Source organism: Pteropus medius, unplaced genomic scaffold (genome assembly GCF_902729225.1).
Source record: "Pteropus medius unplaced genomic scaffold, Ma_sr-lr_union100, whole genome shotgun sequence".
In the NCBI taxonomy this organism is placed as follows: Eukaryota; Metazoa; Chordata; class Mammalia; order Chiroptera; family Pteropodidae; genus Pteropus; species Pteropus medius.
In genome coordinates this window covers 11,484,409-11,500,391 of record NW_024349519.1, presented here as the reverse complement: position 1 = coordinate 11,500,391, position 15,983 = coordinate 11,484,409, and the positions used below count along the sequence as shown (strand labels likewise).

The window sequence follows — 15,983 nt, the reverse complement described above, 5'->3', positions numbered from 1 at the left end:
ATATAGAAAATAAGTGGAATTACAAAATTTAAATACATCAAAAATTAAAAAATAAAAATATTAAATACATAGAAAATAGATTGAATAAAATCAACCACTTCACATCTGTACTCTTCTCCATTATCATCAGACAGACGGGTAAAGATGCTGTGGAAGCTGGTGGAGTCAGCCAGAAAGAACTGAGCTTTCATCAAACATCTCTGGACAGTGAAGCTTTTCGAATGTTGATAGAATCTCTAGTTACTGATATCGAACATTTCTCATCATCAGTAAACACACTGCAGAAATATTGATGCCATTCTTTGAATTTTTTTCTTTATCTACCTTAACACAAGGCCATGCCAACTATACACTTCTGCATCTTAAAATCTAGAATGCATGTCAATAAAGCCAGGATTTTGTCTTCTGCAGAAAACAACTCTATTTCCCTTACTTTTTTCATTCTGGTAGAGTTTTTTCCTACATCCTTGCTGGAACAAAAACAATTTTTAAGACTTTAAGTTGGAAGAAGTGTTTAGACAGTCCGGAAATGTCATTGATATTCTTCACTATGTCTTATTATTCATTTTTCTCTTTATTATGTGATGATAATAGCTAACATTTATAAAGTACTATATAATACCATGTGCTATGCAATATGTATTAGTTATCTTGTTTAATTTTTTTTATAGTAACTGATAAAATATCTTTATTTTCATCCTCATTTTACACATGCAGAAAACGAGAGTCTTGGAGATTAATAACACACCCGTGGTCATATAGTGGTGTGTCAAAATTCAAACCCAGCCCATTTGGCTCCAGAGCTCATATTCTCCCAGTGCCTCATTGCACTGTTTTCTAAAAAGTGCCATGAAACTGAAAGCTGATGATCATTTTCAATATCTCCATATTACTCCAAATCACCAACTGGTTTCTTGCTTTCAGGCATGCTCCTCTCAAATTTATCCCATACGCAGCTACAATTTTTTTATTTGCTGAAAATAAAACCTACTCATATTATTTCCTGACTCAAACCTTTCACAGCTTTTGCATCCCCTGTAGAACAAAATCTAAATGCCTTAGCCCAGCATCCTAGAGCTTCTATGTTGGCAGGTCTCTGCCTCCTACCCTCACACACACACTACATGGTCTCTTATTTACTTTCTGAACAAGCTATTTTTTTCTGCATGAGCAGTTTTTCTCCCATGTTACTCCAAAGCCTCATTGCATCAGGAAAATATCTCCTATTTATCACCAAGAATCCTTCCTGTACCAAACACTCCTCTGAACCCCACCTTCTTCAATGGGTGAGGTGCCTTTTTCTGCACTAGCAGACTATCCCCTAGAATTTTATATATGACACTGTAATACAGTCATAATACAGCAGTCAGCCTCTCGCAATAGACCACAGGTTCTTTGAAGGCAAGATAGGCTTCATTCACTTTTAATATTACTTAAACATTGGATAATAAAGGAACAAGACCAATGCTGGGAAGTGGAAGAGCAATTCAGTGATTAGCCTGGCCCTTGAATAGTTCTCCATTACCATTTATCATTTTCAGTGCTTTTGATATAGGTCATTACTACTAAGAAAACTGAGTAGAAAGAGGGAAGCCCAGTAGCTCCACAACTCACCTAAGTCTGAGGCCTGCAGCTTCAAGGAGCTCACCAAGCTTCTTTTGTGTTTTCAGCTCCTAGATGGGACAGATCCTAAAACGAATGGCATGAAGTGTATCAAAGCTGAGAGTTCTGGTCTCAAAATGGGACTAGGGGCTAGGAAACACATGGATCTAGGCACTGAGTAGCATTAATGAAACTCGTCAATTGCATCATGGCTTCTTTAGAAAATTTTTAATTGAAAATATCCATGTTTTATTTCACATCATGGCCTTGCACGTAACAGCCAAGTCATAAATCTTAGTACAACAGACTTCCTGTTTTAATTCAAAGCAATCTGGTAAAAAACAAAATAGCCACATTTTTAACTAAAACAAGAAATTTGTTATTTTTCTCCCTCCAATTCTTTTTAGAATGAAGTATGATCTAATGCCACTCTCCACTTTTTAACAAACCTAATATTACTCATTTATTTCTTGGCCTCAACAAGTCATTTGCTTCAGTGTGTGACTTTTCCCAAAGAGAAGGTACCCATAATAGAACTGTCTTGATAATTAAAAATAAAGGTGAAGAAAGCAACTTTTAAACGTAAAACCCTGCTATTTTAAGTTCTTCATAGATATTGATGACAAATCATTCTGTAGACATAACCTCACTGACTTTAATTTTAATTTATTCATTTAACAAGCAAGAATTGAGTCCCTACATTATGTTACTTTAAAATAGATTGAAAGGCTTGTTGTTAAGGAACTTGTTAAGTAATCTCCTGAGCTTGTTGACATATATAACTCCTGATTTATGTTGAATAAAGAGAATTCTTAAAACTGAAGTCTAGGGAGGAAAAGAAAAATCACAGAACATAAAACAATAGAGCTAGAAAGGGCAATAAAGACCATGCTAACTCAGCTGTCCTCAAGATCCCCAAGTCTGCAAGCTGAGTATGCCCTGATCTCATGGCAAAGATCTTCTAGCAAGAGAAGGCCAGGCTTTTTATCAAGCACTTTCATCATTTTTTTACAGTGAAATCCGAAATGTGAAATGTAGTCATATTAAAAAAATCAGTGGAAGAAGGTATTTAAGAGACTGATTTTTAAATAAATTGATTTTAAAATTAATCACTTTGTTAAATTACCCATCGTTCTCACGTCCTATTTGTGGAATAAGAAATGAAATGAAGATGTAGGCCATGTTGCCTGTGGAGGTTCTAGGGGAGAATCCTACTTTCTCTCTCTCAGCTTCTGGTGGCTGTGGGCATTCCCTGGCCTCCTTTGTTTGTTTGCCACACATCACTCTAACCTCTGCCTTGTCTTCACATCTTCTTGCCCAATATGCATGTGTCCCAAATCTCCCACTGCCTTTCTCCTAGAGAGACACCTGCCATCGGATTTATTTATTTTATTTTTTTAAACTTATTTTATTTTTTTCCCCATTGGATTTAGAGCCAACCTGGATAATCTAGGATGACCTTCCAAGATAATGAAATTCATTATATTTGCAGAGACTCTTTTATCCAAATAAGGTAACAGTCATAGTTTCCAGAGATTTGCACAGGGATGTATTTTTGGGGGAGCCACTTTTCAACCCCCTTCATTGCTTTTTATGTTATTATCTGAAGTCTGTCCTACTCCCTAACACTTTCCCCTATCCCTATCAAATTTATATGTTTGGAGTCCTAATCCTGAGTACTCAGAATGTGACCTTATTTGAAAATAGAGTTGTGACAGATGCAATGAATTCAGATGAGGTCATTAGGGTAAGCCCTAATCCAATGTGACCGATGTCCTTATAAAAGGAGAAATTTGAACTTGGACACAGACACTCACACAGGGAGAACATCATGTGAGGATGAAGGCAAAGATTGGGGTTATGCTTCTACAAGCCAAGAAAAGCCAGGCATTACTCACCAGAAGAAAGGCATGAAATAGATTCTCCCTCACAGCCCTCAGAAAGAATGAACTCTGCTGACAATTCCATTCTAGACTTATAGCCTTAAGAATTCTGAGACAATACATTTCTGTAGTTTAAGCCACCCAGTCTGTGTACTTAGATATGACAGCGCTAGCAAACTAATACATTATCCATAAAGAAATATCATTTTTAATGGCAATAATTAAAATAAGATTTTGTAATCTATAATAATGTTGCATATTATCGATTAACACTCAATTGAACGTATGTGTTTTGTTGTCTACTTTATTAATAATGCTGTAGTAAACCTGTAACTTTGTCTATCTGGCATTTACCTTTTTGTTGGTTATTTCCTTTGGATCCATTCTAAGAAATGGGACTCCTTTACCAAAAGGTTCAGAACAGTAAAATAACAACAACAACAACAACAACAAACCGAAACAAAAAACTGAATGATTAAATATCTGACTTGGATATGTGTTGCTAAATTGCTTTCCAAAGAGTTGTAACAATTTACCTTCTACCTGCTATATGATAAGTGATTTCAACACTTTCTCACTAACATCTGGCAGCATCTTTTCAAGTACTGTCATACATATCCTGAGAACACATTTAGACTTATTCTTGAGTCGGGAGAGGGGTAACAAAGTATATTTATTTGGCCTTAACTTTTCCTTTCTCTGTTGCTTTCTGGCAGTCTGCAGGGGAAATTAGCCACAGAGTCTTTAGGCTGCATTTTCCTTAACACAATTAATTGAAGACAGTCCAGTAGAAGAGAATTCAAGATGAGTGTAATTTTTTTAATGAAAGAAAGAACTAATTTCATTAATTCTGATCTTCATGAATTAAATTTTATGTCTTTATCAGTATGTCAGTTGTTGTAATGAGGGGAATGAAGACAGCTCATAGGGCATATTTATTTGGGAATTTACTTTCCACCTTGTCCTAAGAATTCAGTTGGGTGTTGACCGGTTATCAGCACATCCTCGCTGAGGTCTATGACAGCTCCACTCTCGTGCTTCTCCATCCCTCTGCAAGTCTTCCTTGATGATGGATCCAGTTTTCTGTTTAAAATGTAACAATGACAAAACTAAATCGCCGCCAACAGCTATCAGGCTAAGAAACAAAACGTCTTCTTCTTTTTTTAAGGGTTGCCTAATAAAGCTAGCCCGCCGCTGTCCCTTCAGCCCACATGTGATCCTTTCCAGTCTCCTATCCACGTTCCCACTCCCACCTGCACCCTACCCAGATAGATCCTGATTTCTGCTCTGCAAACTTGCGCATCAAGCCCCTCAGGGATTTTTAAAAGGACACTGCCCTGGGGGGTCATTGCAGGGCGCCTCCGCAGAGTTTGGAGCAGATGCAAGAGCATCCCTACCACGGGGTGTGCAGAACCAGAATGGGTAAGCTGAGTAAACGCGCAGTTTAGGCTGTTTGTTTTTTTTTTTTTCTGATGCGGGTGTGTGTGCAGTCGTGGGGGAGCAGGGGTGGGACGGAGCGGAGGAGATATGTCAACAAACCGTTCCCATCAAAACCTCTGACCCTTTGTGTGTGTGCTGAATGAATGGAGGGTCTGGATAGGCCTGCGCGGGCGCCCTGCCCTCGGGGCTGTCGCCCCTCCGCGTGTAGGGTTCCCGCCAGCCCCTCGACCTCCTTCCGCCCAGAGGCTGCCGCCTGCTCCGCGCCGCACGCCGAGGCCTCGGCGGCAGCAGGAAAGGTCGGAAGGAGGGTGCTTTCTTCCCTTCTCACAGCCAGTCTCCGAGCCAGATATTAGAGTGTCACGTTAGGGAGCCGAAAGACGAGAGCGGTTTTCTTGTAGCTGGAGTACTTCCCGTAGCCTCGGGGAAGGACCGGGATTTTGAGGAGCAAGAGTCGAACCCCAAGCCGAGCGGGAGAAGCAGGTATTGCAGGGGCCGCAGCCCAGCGGCTCGCAGAGCCCAAGGCTCGGGAGGCAGAGAGTGGGCTGGGGTGGCCGGGGACAGAGGGCTCGGCCGGGGGAGGAGGGCGCGGCGGCGCGGGAACAGGGAAGCGCTTTCCGAGGATCTGTCCGCTGGTGCTGCCCACGCCGCGGTCAGCCCGGGGTTCGGGCGTGTTGGGTGCCGGCATAGCGCACCAAGGTGGGGTGCGCGGGGCCCGGAAGGGCGGCGTGTGGGCCTGGCCGGCAAGGGTTAACTTTGGGAGCCAAACCAGGGCAGCGGGGGACCGAGGGACCGAGGGCGGGAAGCGCCCGCTGGCGTCTCGCCAGGCCTCCTTGGCCCCTAGAGCTATGCCTGGAGAGAGCGTGCGGACTCGAGGGCCATGTGTGGCGAAGCGGCAGCCGGAGCGGCCCACCCTGCGCTTCCAGCTTGCAGACCCCGGGATTGCGGCCTCGCATGCCCCTTGCCCCACCCCGGAATGCGCGCGTCTTGACCCTCTCATTCCCACCTGGCGGGTACTCAGCCAGATGCTGAACAGGCTGGGGCGGCTAGCGCGGGGTCTGTGCCCAGTTGCAAGTTTTCTACCTCTTCCCGTGGCCTGGGCATCATGGAGAGAGCAAGGAAACAAGTACCAGAAAACTCCAATTGGAATAGATGGCTTGCTAGAAGGAGAGTTAAATTCCCCGCGAGGCAATTCCATTCCATTAAAAGAATTAATGACCAGCTGAATCCTAGAAACCATAGGAGGGCATCCCACTTGCCAGCCTCTTACTCTTTCGCCTTCCGGGATGGGTTGAATTATGAACACTTATTCGTTAATGCTAAGTTACCTGGTGTGAGCAACCAAGGTCCTTGCTGGATTTGCAAGAGCTTTGGTAGCGAGTTGAATCATACAGAGTGCCCCCACGGTGCCTTGAGCAAGAACAGGGTGGGCACAACAGAGTGACCAGGAAACGAATGAATCGTGCTTTTCTACTTGTGGGAGGCTACAAGAGAATTTTGACACTGTGCAAATAGAAATTTGAGAATTACTCTGTGGTGTCGATTACTCATCTCTCTATATCCCCATTTCTGAGTTGGAGATGTGTCTGAGGAGCATATTTAGTCTTAAAGGGCAAAGGGACTAAATACAATTTTAAGGCAGCCACTAAAACTTCAGTAGCAGGCTTTTCAGCAAAACCTACATTGAGAGATATTTGTGTGTGACACTTCTAGTTGATGACCACAGGCTTATACTAGCCAGTCTCAAGCATTGCAACATTTTATCTGTAGTATTTCTCAGGATGCAGGTCTTTGGAGTACTCTTTTCCTTTCTCTGAGGGCATCTTCTACACCTGCTTTATTAACAAATTCCTACCTTACTCCAATTTCTAACATTGGGTTATATTGATCAATAAAATAGATATAAATTACTATGAGTTGGTAAATCTTACAGTGATACATTTCTCCTTTATTTAAAGGAGGGAATGTGACACCCAATTACAGAAGAGGGAGAACCTCCTTTAAGGGAGTAAAAATAAAATAGTTCATTTGGGGGTATTACTTTGGGATTTATAGAGAAGATGGTCATCTTGAACACCTCACTATTTGCTTTTCTATCTTTCGAAGATGCATTCTTGAGTGTATTTCTTTCTGGCAACATCTGGACAGCCTTAGACCTTTGTTTTCATATTCATTCACAACACATTCTTCTAAAGGCTCATGCACAGTGACAACCAGCACGCTGGTCCCTGCCAATCTATCATGGGCTCCATGAGAACATTTATTATTCTTGAAGAAGCATTCTTAACACTTTATTGTATTAACAAACCACTTTAAAAATCTGACAAAAACTATGGAATATGCGAAACAAAAATATGCACATTAACACAGAATTCTGCCTACAAATTCAGGAATTCACAGTCTCCTCAATACCCAGCCACCCAAATGTTAGTCATCCAGAGACCCCAGGCAGGCCCTACTTCATGGAAACACAAACTGTGCAGTCATTCAGGGCCTTATACTTAGAAGGGCCCCACAGTTGGTTTAATGTTCTACTTATTGAATCTCAAAGATACTTCCTGAATTAAATTGGTAATTGAGTCCATTAAATTGTACTAAATTAAATTCATCCAAAAATTGAACAATGAGAATCAAAGTCAATGATTGAAATATTTTGAGGAGGTAATCCTTTTTGCTTCATTTAAATTTTTAAAAATCTCCGTTTTCAAAATCTTGAACAAGTCGCTCTTTTATATATTCTAGGAGACACCTAGCAATACGAAGTACACCTAGTCCCTTACCAAGCTGTCTTCACCTCCTGTAACACTGGGGGAGAAACAGAGAAACTTTGGGCATATCCTCTGTCCCCTTAATCTCTCTGACCTCAGAACTTTATACAAGCTTTCATTCCCAGCATGATAGCAACACGCTCAGCAGGACTGAGGAAGAAAACAGAGTGAAAGGAAATGGGTCAAAATCCCACGTTAAAGTCTTATGAGGGGGCACTCAAAGAGATGGAGCATCCTTTCATGCAATTACTCTGATCAGAGGCATGCTGTATACTTTAGGAAATGAAGTACCAAGTCCTGTCCTCGATAGACTTATGGCATCTTTGACAAGACAAAATATGTAAATATAAAGTGTTAATTAATACAGATAAGTTGTTACAAGGCAACATAAGATTTGGCACAAAATGAATGATAGAGAAAGTAAGTGCAATGAGCTCCCGAGAAGAGAATAAGATAAACTGAAGTGGTTCCTCTACTAATAGAGATTAATGAATGAGTCATCTGTGTGGTAAATGTGAGAAAAAAAGTGAAAATTTGGACAGGGCTAAAGTTCTATGTAAAGAAAAGGTGGGAAATAAAACTGAAAGTGAACCTTCCAATGGCTAGCTTCATTCATGTAGAAAATAATGATTAAGCCCATTTTGTGACCAGATATCATGCCAGTTTTACAGCATTTAGTGTTGAAAGGAATATGGAGAAAAGCATATTTTTTTCTTCATATTGCTATGAAGAAAAAAAAAACAGGGGCTGACTCAGATGGTGCTCTGGGAAGATCTCTTTGACAAAGAAAGATTTAAATCGATATTTGAAAGAGTCATAGGGGTCAACTTGGCAAAAAATAAATAGTGGAAAAAGCAATCTGGGCAGAGGAAATAGCAAATAGGAAGGCTATGAGGAGAGAAAAAGGCTAGCAGGGTACAAGGGACAGAAAGAAGGCACGTGTGGCTGGAGTTGTGTGAGGGATTTGCTGAGAGGCTGGATATGAGTATGGGAAGGTAGGTAGTAGCCTGGCCGTGCAGAACTTCACAGACTTGGATAAAGATTTTGAATTTCATTTTAATGAGAAGCCATTGAAGACTTTGAAGCCAGAGACTGTCTAATTTATTATTTTAAAGAGATCTTTATGACTACAATAAGAGAATGGACTAGAAGGCTTGGAAGCAGGAAACCATTTAGGACAGAGAGCAGGCAACAGTACTGACAGGGAAGATTAAGAGAAAAGCACAGACTAGATGCATTTTGAAAGTAGAACTTGGTGATAGAGTGGATATGAGAGGTGGGTGAGGCAGAAAGCAGTGTGAGAATAAATTCTTTCAGTACATACTGTTAAATGTTTTTATTCCAAAACAAAAGTCTCCAATGCATATGATTTAGTTTCCATAAGAAGAACTGAAAAATGAATGAAAACTGCTAACCCTACTTGGTACCTCTTGAAAGTATACCAGGCTGTTGAGTAGAGCTGAGAGAGAGGAGGAAGGAGGCTTTTCATACTATCATTTGTACTGTTAGAATTATTTTTAAACTATGCATGCATTTTATATATTTTTTAAAGGTTCCCACCACAACAAATATGGCACTTATTTTTCTGGCTTGAGCATGTGGATAGAATAAGGAGTAATTTCTTAAAATGTCAAAAACTAGGAGAGAAAGGCCTGATCCTCACCAAAGTGATTATTCTGAAACATAACTCACTCAGCAAAAACCTTTCCAGTCTTCCTTGTTGTCTATATCAGTGTTTCCCAAAATGTAGTCTAGGATCACTAGTTTCTTAGGATATTAATAACAGTTAAGTGAAGGGAAAAAAGCTTTTCTGATCATATAAGCTTAAGAAACTTTTGATTTAACCCAGTTAAGCAGTTTTATTGCAGGAATCCTCAGAGCCTTTAATATACTAATGCACATTAAGAATCTTCAAGAAAGAAGAGATATTTTATGCCATACTTCCTAAACTTGTTTGACCTTGAAATGCTTTTTTTGGCAGAACATTTAACAGATTCAGCATTCAGCATAACACGCTTTGGGAAATACTGCCCTATATTAATAGATTAAACCTCTTAACATCCACAGCTCTCTATTAACCATCAACTTCTCTTATGTTTTTCATGCTATGTAGTTGGAAGAAAGCAGGAGACCAGAACTGACTCTGTTAATAGGCTTTAAATTGATGATGAAAACAATTCTGCTATATAGATAAGAGGTAAGGAGAGATTCACAAGGAAGCTCTGCAGTCTGATGAAAAACTTCTTTTTAAAAAATTTCTACTTTCTTGGTAAGGCTATGCAGGACCTCTCTAGATTTACTCGTGAGGAACCTGAGGCGCAAACAGTGGGGAAGACTTCACCGGGCCTATGTGTTCTGTGGTAGGCTTGGGCCTTATTTGATGTTTGTAATATATCTCCTGCAGAGCAACACAATGTGAATACATAGGGTATGTGTGCAGGAGCAGTGATATTGCAATGAATTGCCTACATTTTCTTTCCTGGTCCCCAATTCATTTGCATGGTGGTGGAGTGGAGTCAGGAATGCAATCTGTGACCAAAGAACAATGCAACAGAGCCAAACAGAAGAAACAAACTCACACAGCTATGAACTTGGCCATGGCTTGGTTCTCTTGCCCAAGGATCAGCAAACTATGGCCTAAGGGTCAAAATCTGGCCCCAGCTTGTTTTTGTATATCCTTTGAACTAAGAATCGTTGTTATAGTTTTTAATGGTTGGAAAAAAATCAAAAGAAGAATAATGTGCTGTGGCACTAGAAAGTTTTATGAAATGTAAATTTCATTGTTCATAAAGAAAGTCTAGTTGGAAATCAGCCAGTGCGTTGCATCAATTCATCACGTTGGCTACGGCTGCTTTAGTGCCCTACCCCATGAGCAATTGTGACCAGCGACAGCTAATATATTTGTCATCTGGCCTTTTACAGAAGAGGTTTTGCTAACCTCTGTTCTAGGCTGTTAAACTCACCAGCCATAGATAATTTTAATAGATTTGTTTTTCATTTGTTTTATATAGTAGGGGGTAGCCTTAGTTAGTTCAGGCTTCTGTAACAAAGTACTATAGACTGAGTGGCTTTTAAACAACAGAAATTTATTTTTAACAGTTTTAAAGGCTGGGAAAGCCCACTTCCTGGTTTATAGATGTCATTTCATTATAACCTCACATGTGGGAAGGGGCAAGGAAGTTGTCTGGAGTCACTTTTATAAGGTCATTAATCTCATTCTGGCAGGCTCCACTTTCATGGCCTCGTCACCTCCCAAAAGCCTCACTTCCAAACACCACCATATTGGAGACTAAATTTCAATTGGAGTTGAATCGATAGACTCAAACATTCAGTCTATAGCAGTGATAAATATACAGATAGCTAAACTGACTTCCTAGAAGCTCCTCAAGTGTTATTGGCGTTGGAGTCATGACTGTGCTATTTACTATCGATGACTAGTACAGCTAATGTTACATGCCGATGTGAGGAGATGAAGATAGTCTTGAAGGTGATAGCTTTTGGGAGTTATTCAAACATTCAAACTCATATATAGATGATGGGCACTCAGGTAAACATAAGCAGAGACCCAAGAGGCAGAGGCGGTAGGTGATTAATATTACTTACTTGTTGAAATCTGCTACCTCTGAGCATGAATTTCCCATTAGTAGCTACCTCCAATTATTATTTCAATAATGAAGCAAATTTACTTTTTATTAATGCACACTTTTTGTGAAGAGTAATGACTCAAGGATGACAGTCTTAATTTTGGGGTGACAGAAATACACATTTCATTGTCCCCACTCGCACCTATCGAATCAGGATTTTTCACATGAAAATCCCCAGGTGCTTCATACCTAAGCGACATAGCTCAGGTACAAAATGTGAGAACAACTGGTCCAAATACTGCCATGGGACTTAGAACCAGAAGATAAGAGGTTTGGTGCTTAGGTCTATCACTACTATCATGAAATCTTTCCAGATCAGGGTATTCTGTGGGAATTAAACAGTATGAAATGTGCCAGCCACATTCATCAGGGGATTTTTCATGACTAACTCAGAAACCTACCTTTAAAAAAGGTGAGATCATTCAATTGGCATTTTTTCATTTTATTCAACACTTGTACCAAAGCAAAGAATATTATGTAGTCAACAATGTGATTAAGCAGGCAGAGAAAAATTACTATAATTACCAGAGACTAAGAATAGCATTTGTTTATTGTTTTAGTCATGGTTTATTTTAAAAGTCTTAGATAAATTTGTATCCTCAGCCTTTGCAGTCCAGCAAAAGCATTTTCAAGCTACAATTGACAATGTGTTCCCTATGGTTTTTGGACATACTATTATCTTATGTTTAAGGCATTTTAACTTCCCAGTCTCCTCCAAAGATGGCCCCAAAACACTGAAGCACACATTTGAGGGAAGGAAGGGAAAGCAAAGTCTCTTTCCTGTGAATCTGTGTACAAAAGGCAAAAAGATGGCCACTTCTGTCTACTTATTCATCCTTTTACTTCAGCTGAGGAGTTGTTGGGTCAGTAACATTCACTAGTGAATAACAGGATGATCACAGGAGGCAAGACTAATATTTCCTGAGCCAAGAAATAAGAAAAAGTCGTTGTGAAAATGCTCTACATGTTAGAAAAATAGTGCTTTATCTATCACAGGTCAGTGAGAGGACACATTCCACAAAAGTCAGCACAAATCCCAGGTATTGTTGAGGAAAGGATAGTTAAAAATTAAGAAGACGGTTAAACTATGTTTCTGGTCCCAATATATTTGAAACCACTTACGAACTTCGAGCAGAGTTAGATCTGCCCATGTACAATATTGTCAAGAAACTGGAGGAATCTGCCCAGATGTGTGTAATAATTCAGTGTGTGTCTATGTATTGAAGGTTTTTGCTTATTACTTTCAAGAAAGGACATTCACTATTAAAAAATGTGTGGATAGTAATAGCATACTTTTGTTTAGTAATAAAAACATCTTAAAGATGGGCAGTATTCATTTAATAAAAATAAAGCCATTTATCTAAAACTTAAGAGAAATTGTCCACTTAATTCCACATGAAACATAGATATAAATAAGATACCTGGGTAAATACTAATGAAATCACCTTTATGTCAGTCCGTGTATTTTTGTTTAGATTACTCTGCAACTGTTGTCTCATTATGGATTAAATCTTATTTCTACTGTGTTTTATTATCATAAGACCTTCAGGACATAGCTACCCTCAAGAGAAGTATATAATCTAAAAGTTGGACACTTGCTCTCTTACCAAAAGACTTTGAAAGCATTAAAAGCCACTTACAAAACTGTTCTCAAAGGTGTAGGAATCTTTGATGATTTGAAAGAGTTAATTTCTCTCATCCAAATGAGCAGTTTCCTTCTTTCTCAGCATATTGTGCTTACCAAAACTCTCTTCTTCATGGAACTGTGACATTGCCTCTTCCTTCTTGTCCTCCTACTATTTTGGTCTAGTCCTGCCTGAAGAAATGGTTTTGCAATTGCCACAGAGTGTACGCCAATCACAGGATTGCATTTTAGGTAAATTAGGTTTTCGTATCTTTTAGGACAGAGTGAAATTAGCTCGAATTAGATGTCCCTGAACTCCTAGACATACTATATGTTGCCACATATCACACCACCTTATCTATTATACACAGTGGTGACTGCAAATAGCTTTGCCTTAACTAAGTATATTCATATTCTAAATTGTAGAATGTCTGAGTACTTTATCTAATTTTGGTCCAGTTCCCTCATTTTATATAAAAAAAGAGATAGTCCCAAAGATATAAAGTAACTGTCGCACACTATTTAATAGATGAGTGTAAACTAGTATCCAAATCTTATTACTGTAAATTTCATGACCATTCCATTCATTCGTTCTTTATTCACTCATTCATTCATTCATTCATATGATTTACTGAGTGTCTATCATGTGCCAGACAGGGTGTTTAGCTCTGCAAATACAATGGTGAACAAGTTGTAGTACCTGCCTTTAAACTTCAGTGCCACTTACTCTTTTAGCAATGTTTAACCAGTCACAACTTAGGGGTTTGAATTTTTTTAGTTAATATCCTCAGTGTGAAAATATAGAATACTCAAATGCTTTTCTGTCCCTTTCTTCCCCTCCTACCCAGCCTCAGTCAATGATTTCACTTCCCAAAGACCTGAACACTGAACACTTAATGAGGCTATGATGGGAAACAGAGTTTTAAAATGAAATATTAGAAAGTCCACAGGGAAGAGAATGAAAATTGTTCTCAAGGGAACAGTATTCTCTTTTATTCGCCCCAAGTCCCAAGGATTAATTCACCTGTGCTGTCATCCCTTAGTTCCTCACTTTTCCCCAAAATCCGCAGTAGGTTCCATCCTCAGGCTTCCCTTTTTCTTTTCTGCGTCTAAAGAAAGACACACAATCTCTTTGTGTTTTTAAGTAATCAACTGCTAATCACTGTGGAAAAAAGGGGGAAGAGCAAAAACAACCAATGTGGGAAAGTTACAAAGCTTCCAGAATACCTTTGAACCTTGGTATGTGGCCAGTAGTTAGGTTGCTGACTTCTGGGATAACAAGTGAAAACCCTGTTATCTTTAGCCATTCATCTTTATTTCTAGAAGAGAGATCAAAAACTAATCCTCTGCCTTAAAAATCCTTACCTATACTCTTAAGTCTAAACGAATATGGGCATTTGCTGGGTGAGAGGATTTATAGCTTTCATCAGATTCTCAAAGAGGTTGTGACAGGAGCAAAGGCAGTACCTTTGAGAACACTCACATGGACCATTTTCTCCTCTTTGAAACACCCTGGACCCAGGCCACTGCCAGGTCAGGAAAGACCCCCTCTGTGGATTCCTCATAGGGACCATACAACTGTTTGGAAGGCTTCGGTTTTCACGTTCTTTCTTCAGTGTGTCACGTGATTCAGAGCACCACATTGTTCCAAAACAGGAGCAACCTTGCCAAGTGTGTGAGATGCTAGTTGGGGGGCGGGGGAGTGGTCCCCTAATGCACAGGAGCCTTTCACTTCATCTGCTATCTGGTCCATAGACAATTATTTCGCCAATATATTTGCTTGGGCTGCTGTAACAAACTACCACAAACTGAATGTTTTAAATAACAGAAATTTATTGTTTCACAAATCTGGAGACTAGAAGTCCAAAATCAAGGTATCAGCAGGGTTGGTTCTTTCTGAGGACTGTGAGGGAAGTATCTGTTCCAAGCTTCTCTTCTTGGCTTGTAGATGGCCATCTTCACCCTGTGTTGTTACATCATCTTCCTTCCTTGTATGTCTATGTCTGTATTCAAATTTCCTCTTTTATTAGGCTACTAGTCATATTGTATTAGGTGCTCGCCCTACTAAAGTATGACCTCATTTTAACTACTTAACATATACAACTTGGTCAAATAAGGTCACATTTACAAATAAGGTCACATTTTGAGATACCATGTTTTAGAATTCAATATGTGAGGGGAAGAGGGCACAATTCAATCCCTAAAACCCAAGAAATTAACACTTGACCTAGTATGTGACTCTTCCTTGCCACAATGGAATATGGTGATGAAAGTATATTGACAAAGTACTTTCATATTACTCAACGAAATAAAAACCCACACACATGAAAAACTGAAAAAAAAAAGAAAAGAAAACAACCTAACATTCACTTTAGGTGTGAATTAATAATGACCATAAGTAATGACTATTGCTTTCACAATGAGTTTCTTCTCCATGTGACTTTTATTATTCTTATGAGGAACACGTAGGGAAGTGAATATATCATGAATGCAATAGATTGAATACAATCAGGCATCTTTCAGATTCCAGCTTCCAGATTAAAAAAAAAAAAACAAAAAACAATACATTATGGATACTCCATAAGCCCCTTCATGCTATCAACCAATCACTACCTATTGCTCCCCAAAGTAAACACTATTCTGACTTCTAAGTCATAGATTAGCAAGATTCAAAAATAGATTAGCTTTGCCAGTTTTTGGAATTTCTATAAAGGAAATTATATAGCATGCATTCTTTTGTGTCTTGCTTCTTTTACTCGACATTAAATTTGTGAAAGTCAGCCAAATTGTGTGACTATGTAGATTATTCATTTTTGTTGCTATACAGTGCTCCATACTGTGAATATGCCACATTTAATTCCTGTGTTCTGTTGTTGATGAACACATGTGTAGTTTCCACTGCGGTTGTTCTTAGGAACAATGCTGCTAAGAACATTCGTATGAATGTCTTTTGTTGAACATGTGTACACATTTCTGTTGGGTATACCGAGGCTTGGAATTGCTTTATGTAGAGAAATTTAATGAA

At 39.3% G+C, this 15,983-nt stretch overlaps 1 protein-coding gene across 1 annotated transcript in view; it reads left to right on the top strand.

Annotated features, from left to right (window-relative positions):
* Positions 1 to 5,079: 5,079 nt before the first annotated feature.
* Positions 5,080 to 15,983, top strand: part of FAR2 (fatty acyl-CoA reductase 2) — a 95,165-nt gene continuing 84,261 nt past the window's right edge. Inside the window, exon 1 of the mRNA XM_039882404.1 lies at positions 5,080 to 5,405. The gene's annotated coding sequence lies outside the window, so the exon portion shown is untranslated. The remainder of the gene's footprint in view (positions 5,406 to 15,983) is intronic.